Source organism: Homarus americanus, unplaced genomic scaffold (assembly GCF_018991925.1).
Source record: "Homarus americanus isolate GMGI-L3 unplaced genomic scaffold, GMGI_Hamer_2.0 scaffold48406, whole genome shotgun sequence".
NCBI classification, from domain to species: domain Eukaryota; kingdom Metazoa; phylum Arthropoda; class Malacostraca; order Decapoda; family Nephropidae; genus Homarus; species Homarus americanus.
Genome location: NW_024753828.1, coordinates 4,340,336 through 4,359,249, shown reverse-complemented (window position 1 = coordinate 4,359,249; position 18,914 = coordinate 4,340,336). Strand labels below are relative to the sequence as shown.

The following is an 18,914-nucleotide window of genomic DNA, read 5'->3' as shown; positions in this document are numbered from 1 at the left end:
GGCCCAGCCGAGGGTGACTCGACCAAAAACCAGAAGGATATTGACGCAGGTTTGTCCTAATACATTTTTATTGGCGAAAGTTGTAAGACATGTGGCAGTTTGGGTGTGGCTGGCTGGCGGCGGCGGCGGCGGCTGTCTGGCGGCCAGGATCAATGTGCCACTCTACCACACCACTACCACATCAGCACCACAGCTTCCACACCACTACCACACCACCACCACCACCATCACTACCACAGCTACCACATTGATAACACAGCTACCACACCGCTACCATAGTTACCACACCACTACCACAGCTACCACACCATCACCACACCTACCACACCACCACCACAACCAAATCACCACCACCACACCTACCACACTACTACAAAAAATATCACACCATTACCACGCCTCTACACCTACCACTACCACCACCTACCACACCACTGCCACAGTTACCACACCACTACCACAGCTATCACACCACCACTACCACAGCTACACCACCACCACCACACCTACACCACCATCAGATGTCTCAGTACTCCCCCCAGAAAGACGCTGGATAACATGACAGCACCTAGGAGAGAGAGAGAGAGAGAGAGAGAGAGAGAGAGAGAGAGAGAGAGAGAGAGAGAGAGAGAGAGAGAGAGAGAGAGCAATCACAGACGACGTAATCAAAAGGAAAATAGTCCAGCCTGAAAGAATTGAAATCACCTGTAGTAGACGGAGCACAGACAAAGGTTAGGTTAGGTGAGGTGAGGTGAGGATAGGTTAGGTTAGGTTAGGTTACCCCAGTAAACAGAAAGGGGATTAGAAAGCACTATATATTGGCCTCTCAACCTAACATTACATAATAAGCAAACTGTTGGAGATAATTTTGAGAAATGTTGCCTGAAAACTGTAATACACTTAAGTGGATCAAGGTCTACAAGTGGATGTGATGTATGTGGATTTTTTATAAGACATCTGATAAAAGTTTTACATACACGACTTAATTGTCTTATGAGTGCAGGAAGATGTCATCACTGGCAAGCAACAAAGGTTCTTCTCAGTGGAGTACCGCAAGAACCAATGCTTGGACCCACGCTGTGATTTACATTAACGACATAGAAGAAAATATACCAAGCCACGTTATCAAGTTTGTCAACACGAGGTAGATATCTGGGAAGGTGGCAGGCAATTCAAGATGGTGCAAAAATATATACATGAGCTGTTCAAATAGTCGCAGGAATGGCAAAGGCTTTTTAACACAACAAAATATAAGACTCTGCATGTGGCATATAACAACCCCAATCGCATCTATTTCTGATAACACGTTTTTGATGGAGACTTGATAAGACAACTAGGCTCCGTGATAAACCAATCGTCTACGTCAGGGCAACAAATGAGAGCAGCAGTGAAAAATAAACAAACAATGAATATTTTAACAACTATAAGACGTACCTACAAACACCTGAACAGATAAAAAAAAATAATCTGTACGTCCACATCTGAGTCACTGAACACAGGCATGGAAACCTTTGGTCCAATAGAACTTGGCTTCAAAATATACCCTCATGTTTAGACTATCAAGAAACAATGGAGGGATCCTATACACAAGCCACTGGCCTTCTTCCCTCGGCATGGCCAGTTGACCACCTCTATAGTTGGGATGGCCATTAGGTTAGTCTGGTTAAATCAGGGAAATAACTACCATACATTCACTACAGCTATCACACCACCAACATAGCTACCACAACCACCACCATAACTACCACACTACCACCATTACTGCCGCACATCCACCACAACTACCACACCACCACCATAACTACCACACTACCACCATTACTGCCGCACATCCACCACAGCTACCACACCACCGCCATAACTACCCTGCCACCACCATAACTACCCACACCACCACCATAACTACCACACCCCCACCAAACTACCACACCACCACCATAAATACCACACCACCACCACCATAACTACCACATCACCACCATAACTACACACCACCCCATACTACCACACCACCTACATTTACCACACCAACACCATAACTACCACCCACCACCACCATAACTGCACATCACCACCATAACTACCACACCACCACCACCATAACTACCACACCACCACCATAACATCATACATCCCCACAGCTACCACACCCCACCATAATCCACAACCACCACCACCATAGCTACCACAACCACCACCACAGCTACCACAACCACCACCACAGCTACCACCACACCATAACCCTGTTTTTGTTGTTCCGCTGTACCCGTAGTTTCTCGTAGTCTCCATTTGTAGCCAGCTGGTACGTAGTTTCGTAGGTTGTAGCCAGCTAGTGGTTCCTCGCAGGTTGTAGCCAGCTGGTAGTAGTTCCTCGGTAGGTTGTAGCCAGCTGGTAGTAGTTCCTCGTAGGTTGTAGCCAGCTGGTAGTAGTTCCTCTCAGGTTAGCAGCCAGCTGGTAAATGTTCCTCGCAGGTTCCACAGCCAGCTGGTAGTAGTTCCTCGTAGGTTGTAGCAGCTGGTAGTAATTCCTCGTAGGTTAAAGCCAGCTGGTAGTAGTTCCTCATAGGTTGTAGCCAGCTGGTAGTAGTTCCTCGTAGGTTGTAGCCAGCTGGTAGTAGTTCCTCGTAGGTTGTAGCCAACTGGTAGTAGTTCCTCGTAGGTTGTAGCCAGCTGGTAGTAGTTCCTCGTAGGTTGTAGCCAGCTGGTAGTAGTTCCTCGTAGGTCTTACTGTTTTCATCACATGTCCCTTTCCTGCTTCCCACGTAGGAATGAGGGAAGGAAGTGTGGGAGGGAGGGGAAGGAGTGAAAGAGGGAGGAAAGGAGGAAGGGGGGGATCAAGGGGGGGGGGCATAGTAGATCTTCATAGTCATCCAGATAACAAGTTCTTATCACCGGAGAAGTGAATGACGATAAGACAGATTAGGTTGAATTTGTCCTCACTTACTAAAAGGAGGTGACATCTGTGACCTCATCCAAGATCCATTCCTCAGATACCAGGTCATGGAACACACGAAGAGAGAGAACTACCTGGTTTGTGGTCTTGACGAGTGAAGAGGCTATGTTAGACTTTAGACAAGGTTCATGTCAGGGGTAAATAGCCTTAAAATAGCCATGGACAAGACTATATTGTATGAAACAAGGCCATACATCTTCGACACCAATAGTTGTTGTGGTTGTTAAGTAAATTAGGTAAATATACGACTGTTATAACACATAAATCGATTATAATACAGACATGAAAGCGGGTTCTGTGGCCGTCACTGTACTTGGCTGCCTTCACTTCCCCATCTGTAAAGTTAGGTGCATTCACAGCTGGGTGAATTGTGGGTGTACACGTGTCCTGCTGTTACACTACACACATGTCCTGCTGTTACACTATACACATGTCCTGCTGTTACACTATACACATGTCCTAGTGCTGGACCAAGACGTGTCCCAAACTGCCCTGGCGACAAAATAAACACAAGATATAGCCCTCACAACATAACCAGACATACACCATGACTGTCTCTTCTCTGTTGGCTCTTCTGATTACTGTGGTGTTTCTATTTGTCTCACACTCTCCTCCTCTCTCAAGCCTTCAATATCCCAGACACACACACACACACACACACACACACACACACACACACACACACACACACACACACACACACACACACACACACACACACACACACACACACACACACACTAACATTAAGCTACATCTGTCAGAAGATTTGAGGGAACTTTACTGCCACTTCAATTTAAAACGTCGACATGAATCCATCCACTTCTGCTGACAACATTTTATAAACTTCTGCACTCACATTGACACATACTTAAAAAAAACAACTCATGTTACACTGCCTCAGTTTAACTTCTCGTGTAGCAGTACAGATGATGTATACACCAGCAGAATCAAGAAACTTTTAGCACATACTTTAAGACGTCTTACCAGGATAAACAATTAAACATACAATTAACCAAGTAAAAAATATATATTCATAATGGCCGCGTAAATAATAAATACTGTGGGATATTATTCATGTCGTTTTACAACTTGTGTTACCCCATCATAACCCCTCTCATCCACCTTTAACCCCTCTCACCCACCCTTAGCCCCTCTCACCCACCCTTAACCCCCTTCCACCCACCCTTAACCCCTCTCACTCACCCTTAGCCCTCTCACCACCTCCCCTCTCACCCACCCTTAACCCCTCTCACCCACCCTTAACCCCTCTCACCCACCCTTAACCCCTCTCACCCCGCCCTTAACCCCTTTCACCCACCCTTAACCCCTCTCACCCACCCTTAACCCCTCTCCCATCCTTCCCCTCTCACCCACCCTTAACCCCTCTCACCCATCCTTAACCCCTCTCACCCTACCCTTAACCCCTCTCACCCACCCTTAACCCCTCTCACCCTCTCACCCTTAACCCCTCTCACCCACCCTTAACCCCTCTCACCCACCCTTAACCCCTCTCACCCACCCTCATCTTACAGCAGCACCACTCATATGTGTTTAATATTCAACCTCTGGTCCTGATAACATTTTCCTTCAAGTGACTACACCAGATTCTTCCTACTTCACAGTATCGTGGGAATTTATTTCCAGTTTTATCTCACCGTGTCAGTGTACTCTAGGCTTCACAGTAAAGCTTCCTCACCGTGTCACTGTACTCTGGGCTTCGCAGCAAAGCTTCTTCACCGTGTCACTGTACTCTGAGCTTCACAGTAAAGCTTCCTCACTGTGTCACTGTACCCTGAGCTTCACAGTAAAGCTTCCTCACTGTGTCACTGTACTCTGGGCTTCACAGTAAAGCTTTCTCACTGTGTCACTGTACTCTGGGCTTCACAGTGAGGTTAACATGTTAAATAATGGTGTTGTGACGGACCGACAGAGGGGAGGATGATGGGCTGGGTTTCACTTGTACACTAAAAATGTCATTAACTGTAGAACAGCTAAAGTGTCTGGGGAAAGGAAGGAGGAAGTGAGGGACTGGCTGTTGATGTGGTGATGTGGAGTCAGATGTTGTGAACAGTAATAACTTATCTTCTTCAATCATTCATGAACTAAACGAAACATCGGTCCAAATGCACTCTCTTGCGGCACAACGCCTGGCACTGGTACACACGACGATTTTGTGCCGTGATCACCGCTCGTGGTTAATGAATGTCCCAATCACCCCAGACGAACCCGTTAATGCCATTCCTCCTTGGCTGGATATATCAGTTCCTATTAATTACACTCCTGTTGGTAGTAAGCAAATGTTAAACACCGATGTGGGGAGATGTGTCACACTAGAAACTATTAACAGACACATAGAGAGTATTAAATCAAGTGAATGTTATGCTTTTACTGATGGTTCTGTGCAGACAAACACAGGTAGAACAGGCTGTGCAATTGTGATATATAAAGAAAAAGAGATGATGGTGTCAAACAAGCAAAGGCTGAACAACTGGGCCAGCACAACACAAACTGAACTAACTGGAATCTACTTAGCCACAGACTACCTCAAAGAAAATGGAGGTGGGGTGATATTCTGTGACTCTCAAAGTGTTTTGAAATCACTGAACAGCCCATCAGGCTCTATGTCTAAAGTTATATGTGATATTAAAAGGAATGTAATAACTGCTAATGAGAACAACTTTCGTATCGAATTTGTGTGGATCCCGTCCCATGTTGGAATCAGGTATCATGACCGTGCTGATAGACTGGCCAATGAGGCATGTGAGACAGAAAATGTTGACCGTGACCTTGGCCTGTCCAATGTTGTACTTAAAAACATTCAAGTCAGAATCATGAACTCTGATCTAGAAGAAGTGAGAAATGCAGAGAGACCTGGCAGTTGTAGCATTAGTAAATATGACAAATTTTGTAACAAGAGGTACCGGTATGGCCAGCATAAGGACAGAACCAGACAATGTGATGTAGTCGTGGCCAGAATTAGGCTAGGATACAGACACATCTGGCAGGTTAGTAATGCTGTACCCATACCGGAACACTCAGCATGTAAACTTTGTGATAAACCTTTAAAGCATACACTTGAACACTATATTATTGAATGTGACACTGTCAGAAACTTCAGGCCACCTGGTTTATTGTATCATGAACTTTGTAATTAAAACATTGAATCGGGGGTGCTTGAGGACATTCTTGCTGTTTATCCCAAATTTGCTAGTCCACACTGATTAGTCTTCAATTAGAATATGACGTCCAATGTATGTGAACCACTGACCTATATATACTGCAAATGAATATGATGTATTTCTTTGTGTACGAACCTCTGTCCTGCATGGCAGTGAGAAGTGATACCACCCTCAGTGTCAAGACCTGACTGAATTACTCAGAATAGGCAAATTGTGCTACAAGCTTTGTGAATAAATTTGTTAAACTAAAAAAAAAAGGCACGTGGTTGACGATCATCAAGAAAGTATCATATTCATGTTACGAGTTTATCACGTTCCCCTAAAATCTCTATTCTCTCAATTTAATTCCTATCCTTATGTTTGGTAAACTTTCAAATGCCTAGGAAAGTTGAAGGTATATATTGTCAATATCACCAATACGTTATACGACATGTGGCTTTACACCCTGTACCTGCAGCAGTTGTGTCAAGCTTTATCCTCTTCGCCACTTATCGGCCTGTTAGCCGCTTGGACGGTCAGTCATGTAGTTGTTCCTCACCCTCGGTATTGACTAAGTATGTGATGGCTCTAAAATTTACATGAACCTGCATTATAAATTGTGGATAAAAAAATTCTAAATGCAACTAATTTATTAATCCGTAAAACATTTTAAGATGCAGTATAAAAAAGTAGCTGAGTCAGCCATTAAAATTTTCTATGAAAAATGCGTTTGAATATATATCTTTGACATGAACTTCACTTTATACATCTTGCTAACAATGACCGTAAAACTCAAATGATCCTTTAAACACTTACATACATAAGCAGTTGAGTAGAGATAAAAATTAAATGAGAGATTTTGTATATGCTTGGATGAATGAGTGTATCAACAAGACAGCGAGGGAGGGAGTGCCACAGCTCCTCGTCTCACGGTGAGGGAAAACACTTTATTAGAGCTTCTTATTGTTAATTGAGAGGTAGTCAGTCATTTAGATAGATAGCGTTTATATGCATTTATAGAAATATATCGTCAGGAGCTACTGTTTGGTGTGAAATAAAAAGTATATATAAAGTAAGTTTGATATGGCAGGTGTTGTGGAGATGAGAGAAACAGGGTGCCACTATCTATCTTGACACAACTTATTACACCCACACTGCCACACCTTCAAGGCAACAACCACATATTGTTACGACCACATAGGCATTTCCTGGCCCTCAAAACTTTTCTCAAAAATTTTTATCACTGTAAATGCAGTATAGTCTCCACTACTCCCAGGACACTGTATATTAATGGTAGTTTGTCGTCATATAGTTTGGCAGCCGAGATTTTTAAGGCTTCTGTGTTTTTTATTGCTTTAGAAGACCTGTTATTGACAAGGCATGGCAATACCATGTCCGGGTTTTGTATGTGTCTGACATGTATAATATATAATGTACAGCGTTTGCGTTGAATACAAACTGTAGATTTTGCTGTTAACTTTATTAATTTTAATACTAATCCATCTTGCTGGCGATTAATACAGATACTAATTTGTTGTAAAGTTTGTTAAAAAAAATACAGCTATGGTAATTAAACTAATCTCTCAGGTAACCCAACTTACCTAAACTAACTTGAGTGAAATATATTCCTAGGTTATGTTACCGGGGTTAGGGTAGGTTTAATTAGTTCATTTGTGTTACAAAATCATTCACTAGTACTGTACTGCAACACTGTATTGCTGGTTGTTCCATGACTTATACAGTATCATCTTCCTTAAGAATAATGGACGAACATTATCTTCGGGTTAAGTGGTACAATGTATTGTTTAGTCTCAAGTGTACTGTCACTTCTCATTATTTACTTACTCTTAGTTATTAGTGTTTACACCTTCAGAAATAGTGTATTAGAAGGAATGTCAAACACAACGTTATGGTTGAAATTAAAAAAGGCTTTTTCATAAAATTTTATTAACATGTTGAATCTAGTGAGTCATATTATAATGAGTAAACTATTAGTTGGTAATATTCCCTGTTTTAGTGCAAATAAATGACATACTGTACAATAATATACCCAAGAGTTGGAATCTTCGACCCCCAGAACTCCAGTACCCAGAAAAAAAAAATCCAAGAAATTAAAAAAAATTCTTCATTCCAGACATTCAAATGAATTAACGAAAGATTGAATCATGCGCCCAGTGCATGTTGAGTGTACCGGTGGGCGAGCTGCATGGGGAACTTAGGTTATAGGCTCAGAGTGCTTGTGCATTATGATTGGCTACTCCTGTCATGTGACTATAGGATTTCTATGATTGGCTGATATATCTCACAGCTTATCTCCTGAAACTCTAGCATCATGATGCCCTCCTAGTTCATTGTCTGCTGCCATTATAAAAGCTTGTTTGCTTCTGTTTTCACATAGAATCTCTTTGTGCAGTGCTGTACATTACTATGCCAGGATACAACCATGCAAGAATACCATTGAAACAGTGTTAAGACATGAACATTGATTACTGTACAGATACATAATCGTACATACAGTAAGTGTCAAAGTACTGATAAATTTTTACTTTAGGACATGAGTCCCTAAGGGTTGACCAATATGTTTTTCCAGTGTGTTTTAAACGAATCTGACCTTCATTTTTGACGGAAGTTGTTCGTCCCCCCCCCCCCAACAATAATGGGGGAGAGCCTGGGAAATCAGGGTTTTTGGGTGGGGGAGAAAACGAAAATTATTCATCTAATCTAAATCTAACTAACTAACCCAGTAACTCCCCTAACCTCTGGAAGGACCAGGGATACGTAAGAATTGGATAGAATGGTCGTCTTTCTTGTAAAACTCGGCAATAAACTTAAATTAATCATATGGCCATTGTGAGACTGGTCTAAAATCGTACCCAGGATGCTTCCTTTGGAAAAAATCAAATGTGATTGGTCGAAAAAATTTTGCGTGATGATATTGATATATCATTGGTCACGACTGGATGACGTCAGTCAATATTGCTCATGCGTGATGCGCCAATAACATCGCCTCGCAAAGACGAAGACTGAAAACTGTAAAAGCAATTAAATTCAATTGTGTCGTTATTATCCATTTCCGCCTGGTATATATGGGGTTCATAATGCTCAGCATAAGGAGATCTAAATGTTTTAGTAGTCTATAACATTCAGGCATGCTATGTCCTAAAGTAAAATAATACCAAAGTACTGTATGTACAGTACATAGCAAAGTGAATAGTCTATGTCTATTGTAGGCTGGTGTGTAGAGGTGTATGTACAGTACTCTATATAACTTGTGTACAATCCCTCTTTCATGGATTGAGAGGAGAGTGACAGTTAGCAACACCTGCTACAGGAGATGGTCCAGGTCAAAGGCAGGTCATCCTGTATCATCATATCAACATTTTGCCTGCCTCCATCACAAGCTTAAGGCAACAGCATCTGATGAGTACAGTACAGTATAGTGTATACAATAGTATATTTTGTTTATTTACAAGGTATTGTTGCATTTTCAACCAATTTGCACCCGAAGGTTAGGTCAGGTTAGAAATGAGTGATTCTGACAAAAATCAATATCAAAATCTAATAAAATGCATAAAAAATTACCAGAAAAACACGTTGCTTACCCCCAAGAGCCATACTGGTTGAAAATGCAAATTTACCATTTACACTATAGTCTGGATTTACGCGGTTTTTGTTTACGCGTTTGGTCATTTACGCGGTGCCTTGCCGGAATGAAATGTTTTAATTACGTGGTAAATTTGGTCATTTACGCGGCGAGGTCCAGACGCGCCGCGCCATTTTTTACTCACGCGGTCCATTCTTCACCATACGCGGGAAGCGGTGCGGTGAGGGGTGCCCATTAGGCCACTCTTACGTTATCACTGACGTCATATGACGTATCAGACTGTAATTGGGCCACGCATCCTTACCACCCACGCATTCCCTCCGCCGCTAGCTGTGATTGGTCTAATGTAACATGACGTGCCCTGCCACCAGAGGGTAGAAGTCGCTGACCTAGCCGGGCCAGTCTCGTTGTTCTCAGTCCGCATATACATTTCTCTCTTGTGCCTGCTATTCCCCTCACAATGCCTTTCACTGGACCCCCACCACCCGAGAAAAACCTTGAATTACCTGGACCAAGCCATGATTGTGTGAAGGAAATCATCGAGTTGGGGGAAAAAATTAAGCTCATCCTTGACAACAACCCAGACAAGCATCGGTATGAAGAGTCTAATAACCATCTGACGAAAGTTATGGAGCCGTATATCCAGATCTATCTCGACAACATCAATGCTAGTCGTCTACGTAGTATTAAGGACTTTTTCACCCGCAACCCACCACAACCACCAGCCCAAGTCAGTGATAGTGACAGTGAGGATATGGACTTTGAGGGGTTTGTCTGGGAGGCCCTGCAAACCTCTGCGAGTAGTGAAAGTGATTCACCGGAGGGCAACTAATCTGCCCTCTGCCTCGGAACCAGCCGCCATCCATGTGTGCTGACCCATCTTTTCTACTAACGTAAATGTTAAAAAACCTAATATTATTGATATTTCTCTTAAATATTAAATGTGTGTGCATACCATCATAAAATTAAGATGTTATTTTTACTACAAGGTACGTATTGTGTCGGAAAAAGTGGAGTTTGGGGGTTGGCCCAGTCTCTATTTCAATTAATCCCGTAGGTTCTGTTATTTCGTTTACGCATTTCTCATTTTACGCGGACCTCCACTGGTTCAATTGATCGCGTAAATGCAGACTATACTGTACAATACAGTACTGTATACTGTACTGTATAGTAGTGTTTGTATAAATTAATGCAGTTCCATAACAACGGTGCTCTGTGCCAAACGGTTAGTTTAGACTCAAAAACATTCACCAATGCCTGGAAAAATTCCGTAAATGTGCATTTTTTCTGGGATAAGAATTTCTCTTAGTACCCAGAAATCTCTTGAACACGGAAACATTCTGCACCGATTATTCTGGCTTTTGAGGATATTTATAAGCAGTTTACCACTCGAGTGTTGCCAACACATTCCTTCTGGTTGAATACCACATATTGTACTGTGTCTTTCTGTTAAGTGTCATCTCCATGCTTGTGCAGTATAAAGCTGTACGTATGAGCATTTCATAAAACTGAGTGGTTGTTCTAATATCATTTTGCTCAAAGGAACGCTTAATGGCTCCTAAAATATTGCTGACTTGTTTGTTGTGACTTCCACTTGTTTTATGGCTCCCACCTGTGCCATGGCTCTGACTTACAGTACATGATATATGTACCGTGGCAGTTTACCCTCCATAAGACTGGCAGATGATGCTTGCTTATTCCCGTCAGAGTGCATAGGTTCTCCAATCTGTAGACAAATACTGTATGGGCTTCACCACTTAGATAGTCTTCTGATGATTTTTCAGAGAAGAGAAAAACGGGTCTATCCTTGGCTGCTCTACACTCCTTGCCATTGCATTATGCGCGGGGTCGTGACGGACATAAACAACAAGATGAAATATTAATACAAAATTAATCTGAGAAGTTAACAAACTTCCGGTAGTCTATAGGCCTCCCTTTTCTCTTGATACACTCCTGTAGGCGTGAAGGAACTGACTCTACCAAGTTGTGGATTATTTGTGGGTCTAAATTATTCCATTTCTCACAAATGGCTGCCTCCAGCTTGGGGACGATACTTGTGTCCTTGCCTTGGAAACGAAGCATAATAATGCTCCACTTATTTTCTACCGAGTTAAGGTCAAGCAAATTGCTTGGCCAATCACTCATGAAGTCTACCTGACAGTCAACAAGCCATTGTATTACAGATTTTGCTGTGTGACATGGGGTACTATCCTGCATAAACACATCAGCGCGGCATTTTTCAAAAGACCCGGGCAAATAATCACAAAGCAGCTCCAAGTAGTTAAATTGGTTCATCATCACATTCTTAGGTCGCACAACAAGATCACCAGTTCCAAAGTACGAGAAGCAACCCCACACCATTAGTGTCTCACGATGCTTAACTGTGCTAAAAGTGAACTTGGGTTCAAGCGAATCACTCCCGGGGCGCCTGTACACATTAAAAGTATGACTTCCAGTAACGGAAGACGTTGCCTCGTCACTCCACAGCACGTGTTGCCACTTGGTCGTATCCCTCTGAGCGTTAGCCTTTGCAAAAGCAACCCAACGCTGCCTCTGAACAAGGGTGAGGAGTGGCTTCTTGCTTGCGCGGTGGCTGCGAAACTGCAGGTCGTCATGGATGCGGCGGTGAACGGTCCTTTGCAGAAACATCACCTAGAAGTACAGGGTTTTTTCTTTCAATTCGCGTGCTGACAGACGTGGATTTGCATCAAGTTTCCTCTGAAGAACAGTTAACGTGTGGTGGGAAGCTTTTCAAGCCTTCGCTGGCCGTCCGCTGTGCACTGGTATTGCCAACCCGCCGTCATCTCGTAATCGTTTAATCCAAATCTGAACTGATAGTTCACTCACACCAACAATTCTTGATTTCCTTTGCAGGTTTCTTGCCCTTATGCAGACTAATATTTGACACTATCTGCTCTTTTGTTAAATCTTTCCTCATGCCCATTGTGGTAAAAAAAGCAAAGAGACAACAGGCATTGTGGCAATAAATAGGGGCAATGTCGGGGGGGGGGGGTAAAACTCATAAAATCTTTGTTCCCAAAATTTACGCGGGCAACTGGTGAACGTTTTGATTGCTGGCTGACTTGTCCTTGAGTCTCCCTTCGCTGCCAGATGTACACTGCCTGCCTCAACCCCAGCTGGCTGGCGTGGAAGGGTGTGAGACACTTCAGCAAAGATAATTTCTCGTCGGCCACCTCGCGCATAAGGCAATGGTGAGGAGTGTATACCCTGGAACAGTCCTTTCTTTCTTTAGAGAGGAAGGTTCCTGCTGGCATCCTCTTCCAGAACAGGCTTGTCTTGTCAACATTAAAGACCTCCAGATTAAAATCTTTTCCAACTTAAAATCTTTATACAGTAATCCCGTGTTTTTCGCGGGAATTACGTTCCTGAAACCCCTGCGAAAAGCCAAAACTGCGAATAATCTTTTAGGAATCACTGTACCTGTGGCCACCAAACAGCTCAGGTAGGTCATGCACTTTACCACGCCATGCTCTTCACTCACGGCCCAGTGGTCACACTGATCACTGATGCACTGTACCTGCATTTACTAACATCAATATTTGAAACTAATCATATTGTAGTATAATAATGGAAAAATTTAAACACTGTTGTATACCAAAAAAATTTATTTACAAATAAATAAAAAAACTTTATATTTCACTGAGGTCAGCAACACCCTCATTGCCAGCCTCTCCCTGCTGTCTTGGCGTCTGCCCACCCTCACGCAGTCACGCCAGCCAGCCAGTCCTCTTCCTCCACTTGAAGACTTGTATTCTGACAAAAGACACAAATGAATTGTCAGTCTTCACCACATCTCGAGCCATAGGTCATACCACCTCTGAGCTTGTCCAAATAAAACTGTTTTTAGTAAAAAACACGAATGGTCAAAACCGCGATAAAAAAAAAGCAGTGAAATTCACGGGATTACTCTATACAGTACGTATTATGATTTTATTTTGTGTTTAGTGAAATACTGTTTTGTACAGTATTGGTATTGGAGATTAGCAAGATTTATCTTTTTTTTTTAACATCAGAAATTCCAGAAGACTTTCCATTAACATAAAATTTTTTCATATATATTTCAAAACTTGTTCCATGGTTTTCGGATTCTGTTAATGCTGATCTTCATGACTTGAGTTTTTGTATCTCTAGGGATGTCCTGTTTTTTTTTATTCTTAACAATCTTTTCACTTTGTTGGAGTGATATTCTGTGTAAAGGTGTCCTGGGTGAGGCTGAAGCTGAATTTATACCGAAATGATCTTTTTTTCTTTACAAAAGTCAACTGAACTTTCTTCTCTTTCATTTCTCTTACCCATTCCATGTGATCCTACTTCTGGTTCTCCTTTCCCCTTTCCACTTTTTACTTTAAAATCACTCATTATTATAATTGAATATTCAGTGATCTCGATTTCTTTATATTTAAAAAAAAAATAAAAAAATCTATACCCCTACCCTCTTCTTCACTGTCATTTGTTGATGTATGAACGTGAATTATCACCAAGTCCATGTGTATAACATTGACCCATCTACTGTGGGCTTACTGTATGTGGTATCTCTTTAGGACAGTTAGTAAACAGTAATTAGTAATATGAGTGTACCTATCGTGGTAATTAACTGTCACCCAAACGATGTTATCATAAAATAGAAAAGTAATTTTTTGGCTTCAAGAGGCAAATAATTTCTTTTAAAATTAAAAAAAAAATTTACTGAACAGCAGAGTGTTGCCCAGTCACATTAGAGCTACAGTGAATGGGATAAATTTGACTAATATAATTCTATCTGACACTTTACATTACAACCCAACTTCTGCTTTACAAGAATATCAATACCTCTCATGTAATTCACCTCCTACACATACTGTACAGTACTGTATTGTATAAAGTGACATACAGTATTTTTCTCCATTAATGTTATTTGAATTTGTACATCTTATTGCACTACGTATTACTGTACTTAGAATATACCACTGCAACCTTTTCACCTCCCTTCATACAAAGTCTTCATAATCCACTTTTTATCCAGTAAATCTTGAGCTTTTTGGATTGTTGTTTGATGTCCCAAGATTTTCTTTTGCCCAGTCAGTTCTTGCTCACTTTGGTGGCTCACTGCTCATAAGCAGAGGTGGCAATGTGGTTGGACCTTTTGTTGATGGTGCTCTACCAATAGGATCACCCAGTTCATAGTTATTCTAAAACAGTTAGCCCAGTTCCTTTCTACATCAAAAAAGCACTAGAATACAGAGTTATTGAAGAAAGAAGAATGTCTAGTTCAGTCATTTTTTGTCAACTGAAGGTTTATTATCTTCAGATTTTAGTATTCATGTTTTATATACAGTATAGTGTACAGCACTATACTGCGTTATTAGCGAAAACTAACACTTGGCAATGATCAGTCATGTGTAAAGTTGGCTGTAACAACTGTTGAACCTCATTGCAGACATCCCTTGATATATGATCGGGTTGCATTCCCGAAAACTCATTCGTTAAATGAATGATCGCATACTAAACTTGTTTTAACATGGTGTCATATATGGGGTTATGATCCAGGAGTCAGTCAAACTGGGGGGGTTTTCACTCAAATAGTCCCCAAAATCATAATGCAGTACATGTTGTACTGTACTGTACTGTACTGTACTGTACTGTACTGTATTAAAGCAACTGAGCACCATAGTACTGCATCACAAACCTCCATGGTTACACTGAGCACAGTTACTGTAAAAAATTATATTAAGTTACAGGTATATGTTGTCGGAAGTGGTAGAGATTTTCATTGCCCAAATTTACTCAGTGTTTTATCTATCGTGCTCTGACAGGATCAAATGAAATATTACCAAAACCTGAAGTAATGAAGAAAACAAACAAAATTATATTTATTGTAAAGATATCTATTACACATTAGAGAGGAAGCAGTGGTGTTGGTAGCAGACAAAAGTCATGCTTTATCAGTGAGGGAGGGGAGCATGACTGGTGCTCTCATAGACTTGTTTTCTGCTTCTACTTTGTTGACTGCAGACTGTATACAGTTTCCACTATCATATCATTATTCAGGTTTGATATTGTTAGGTTGTGGGGTAAATAAATTCTTTGGGCTGGAGCACACCCCAGTTTACAACATGGGCTTTTGGTTTGAAATTTTTGCGCTGGAATGAATCTCCGCTTTTAACATGGGGTACTATAGGGAAATGGGTCCCATTTAGCAAGAATTCACTTAAAGAACAATTTTCAATGACACATGTTGGTTGTTAAGTGGGACCTTACTGTAACTATAATGCTAGAGGTAATGTTTCCTGGTAAATATTTTAATGTTGAAGGATATCATAATAGATTAAGAAGTGATTAGGAGCAAACCATCACAAGGCATTACTGTACTTTCTAGTAATCCCTGAAAATATTAGACTAATCAAGGGGAAAGTTCACTCCAAAAAGGTAAGTACAGTAGTACTGTACTATACAGGCATTCTGGGACTACCTCCCAGGAACTTAAACAAGGGTAGTAATCACATATAGTTTTGCCCCATGCACAAGTAACCAGCTATTGTTTTCTTACTTATATTATTTAATGACAAAATAATGATACAAATAAATTGAAAATAAGTTGAAATCCACCAATCTGATCTTATTTTTTTACCTTAGTGCTTGGTCAAGCATATGGCAGCACCTATAAGTTCCACATCTTGCACTGAACACCATCAACTGTCTGGTACAGTATATTAACACTGCACTTCACAACTCTCTGTACTTTTCTGATCACACATTTCCATGTAGAGGAAATTTGACTTACTTTTCTGCTGACATAAGTTTCCTTGGTTTCATTTTTTCCTTTTGTAATGTCATAATATTCATGTTGAAGCACTTTGTTACTTACTCTACTGACAATTGTGTCTATTATATTCAGCTTTTCTGAAATGTTGAGATGCTTCTGTTAGAACTACACAGCACACAAAACTACCATTGGAAGTCATTGCAAGAGCACTTAATATTGTTTCCCAACCACAAATAAAGAATAAATTGTACAAAATATGGCGTAGGAGAGATAACCTGTTCAAGGTTTCAGACTTGCTTTAAATTATACGTGTTTATTCATTAGTCTTAAAATGTCCACAACAAACCAAAGTCTGAAATGATGAGGTGTAGAATTTTGAGGGTGTATGGTGCTTTGTGATAACCAACCAGTGGTAAACAAGAATCAGAGTCTTACCGACTTCACTGAGGTGTGTCATCATCAAATTAACCACATAATGAGTGTAAAAAGACCTTTGTCATGTGCACCTTGTATCAAGAAACAGCAAAGGAGTGTCATTATAGAAGGGAAATTAGACAATATTTAACAATATGAGAGTGAAGAAATTGCAGTGAGAGGGAGAGAAAACACACACCTCTCAATCCACCACTCAATCTACAACCTATGTACTGTACTTCCTTTGTGTATTCATACAGTTACTACATCATGTTGTTTTAATGCTGAAGGAGTGGTAAAAGTGGGTGTAGGTGGAGGTGGTGGATAGCTGGTGGGGGTGGGGGTGGGGGTGGGTGGTCAGTTGACGAACAGCCTTGAGGCGGAGATTATGAGCAGATTTTTCATTTGTATTTTATATTGTATTTAATAAATATTTGTTTTTATTTCATGTTAATTTTATGGACTTTTAAGAGTTTCTAAATGAAAGATTTTCTTTGGGGAGGCATGACTGCGAGAATAAAATGATTTTGTTTGATAACACTTTACAGTACTGTACAGTATAGGTCAGTACTGTACAGTACCGTATTCACCAACAAATAATGAATTACTGTACAGCGATCAAAATATCGAATTAGTGAAGGTACCATTATAATATTTCTAATTACGGGATTTAAATTGGGGACATTATCTGTTTTCAGATGAACAGGCAGTGATTGCTGCATTCAGTCATAGGTAGTGACATTTAACAGATTCTGAGTTGGAGGGCTGCTAATATAGAAATGACCCAAGAGATTAATAGAAAATTATCAAAATTGAAACTAATTGTTACTGTATTTAGTTGAATTCTTCTGGAATGAGAGTTTCTTCCTGGTGTTACATTAGGAATAAAGGAGATACAGAGGGCAAAGTAGGTATTGTACTGTACTGTCTAGTGATAGTGTGGCATGGAGGTTCTTCTGTTCTGGTCAACCCTTCAGAGGGAGAAGCAAGGCATTGTAGATATGAACGTGAATAGCTTCCATGATTGTGTTTTCTCTGTTGAGTTATAATGACTGATTGGGTCCAGTCAACTCCAAACAAGTGTTGGATCCTGATCAGTCATGTTTTGAAGCAACAGGATATGTCTAGATTTGATGAGAAGTTAAACTGGGTTCCTGTTTTTAATACAATACTGTACTCATATGGGAGAAAGGGGAAGCGTCTGGACTAAAATTTTACAAGAATTTTTTTTTCCTGTGGGTGACAGATTGACTAATTTGAAAGGATTCTGGAGATGGGATCCTTAGACATTTAAATAAATTTTCAAGGATTAAAGTGTCTGATGAGGAAGCCTAATGGCAAATCAGTCCCAAACCATTGGAATTCAGATATCCTGCAAGGTTATGTGGCTGAAATGTTAAGTAAAGTTGTAATTCAGTTGGTGATTTTTGCACAATTTCAAAATTTTCTGAAGGTCATTGTGTAATTCTTGACCTTAAATGGATGAATAAAGGAATTTTTTATGTTGGACTTTGAATGACCACCGTAAAGCAGATGAGACCGAGCTTAAAGAGGGACTATTGGTCATCCTCTCTTGACCTAAAGGATGCTCATTGGCTCATTCCTATTCATAAACATTTCTTGGAAGTTCTTAGCTAAAACTTATTAATAGTTGAAGGTACAGTACTTCCTCTTGAAATGAAAGTGTCCCCAAGAATCCTCACTAAGCTTATAAGACAGTCAAGGGTCTTCTGTTTGGATGTTTGGTACAGTATGTCCATCCCTTATAGGAGACCTTAGCAGTGAGTATTTTAGTTAGCAGTTGCTATGTTGTCACTTCAGGACTATTTGGTCATAAAGAGTCTAATAGCTGGAGGTTTAAATACTCTCCTTCCCCCTTTCACTAAGAACCTATAGGTGGGAGTTGTTCCTTCAAGCGTTAGTTTTAGCTGCCCAAGGGCAGGGTAGGGTTTGTAAGCCTGTTCCCTTCACTAATGCATTATGGGTCTCTTACTCATGTGGATGGTATGCTGGAGGAGC

At 40.8% G+C, this 18,914-nt stretch overlaps 1 protein-coding gene across 1 annotated transcript in view; it reads left to right on the top strand.

Moving 5' to 3' along the window:
• The first annotated feature begins 6,998 nt into the window (after positions 1–6,998).
• The window catches only part of LOC121855574 (talin-2-like), a 178,305-nt gene continuing 166,389 nt past the window's right edge, over positions 6,999–18,914 (top strand). The window contains exon 1 of the mRNA XM_042350580.1: positions 6,999–7,046. The gene's annotated coding sequence lies outside the window, so the exon portion shown is untranslated. The remainder of the gene's footprint in view (positions 7,047–18,914) is intronic.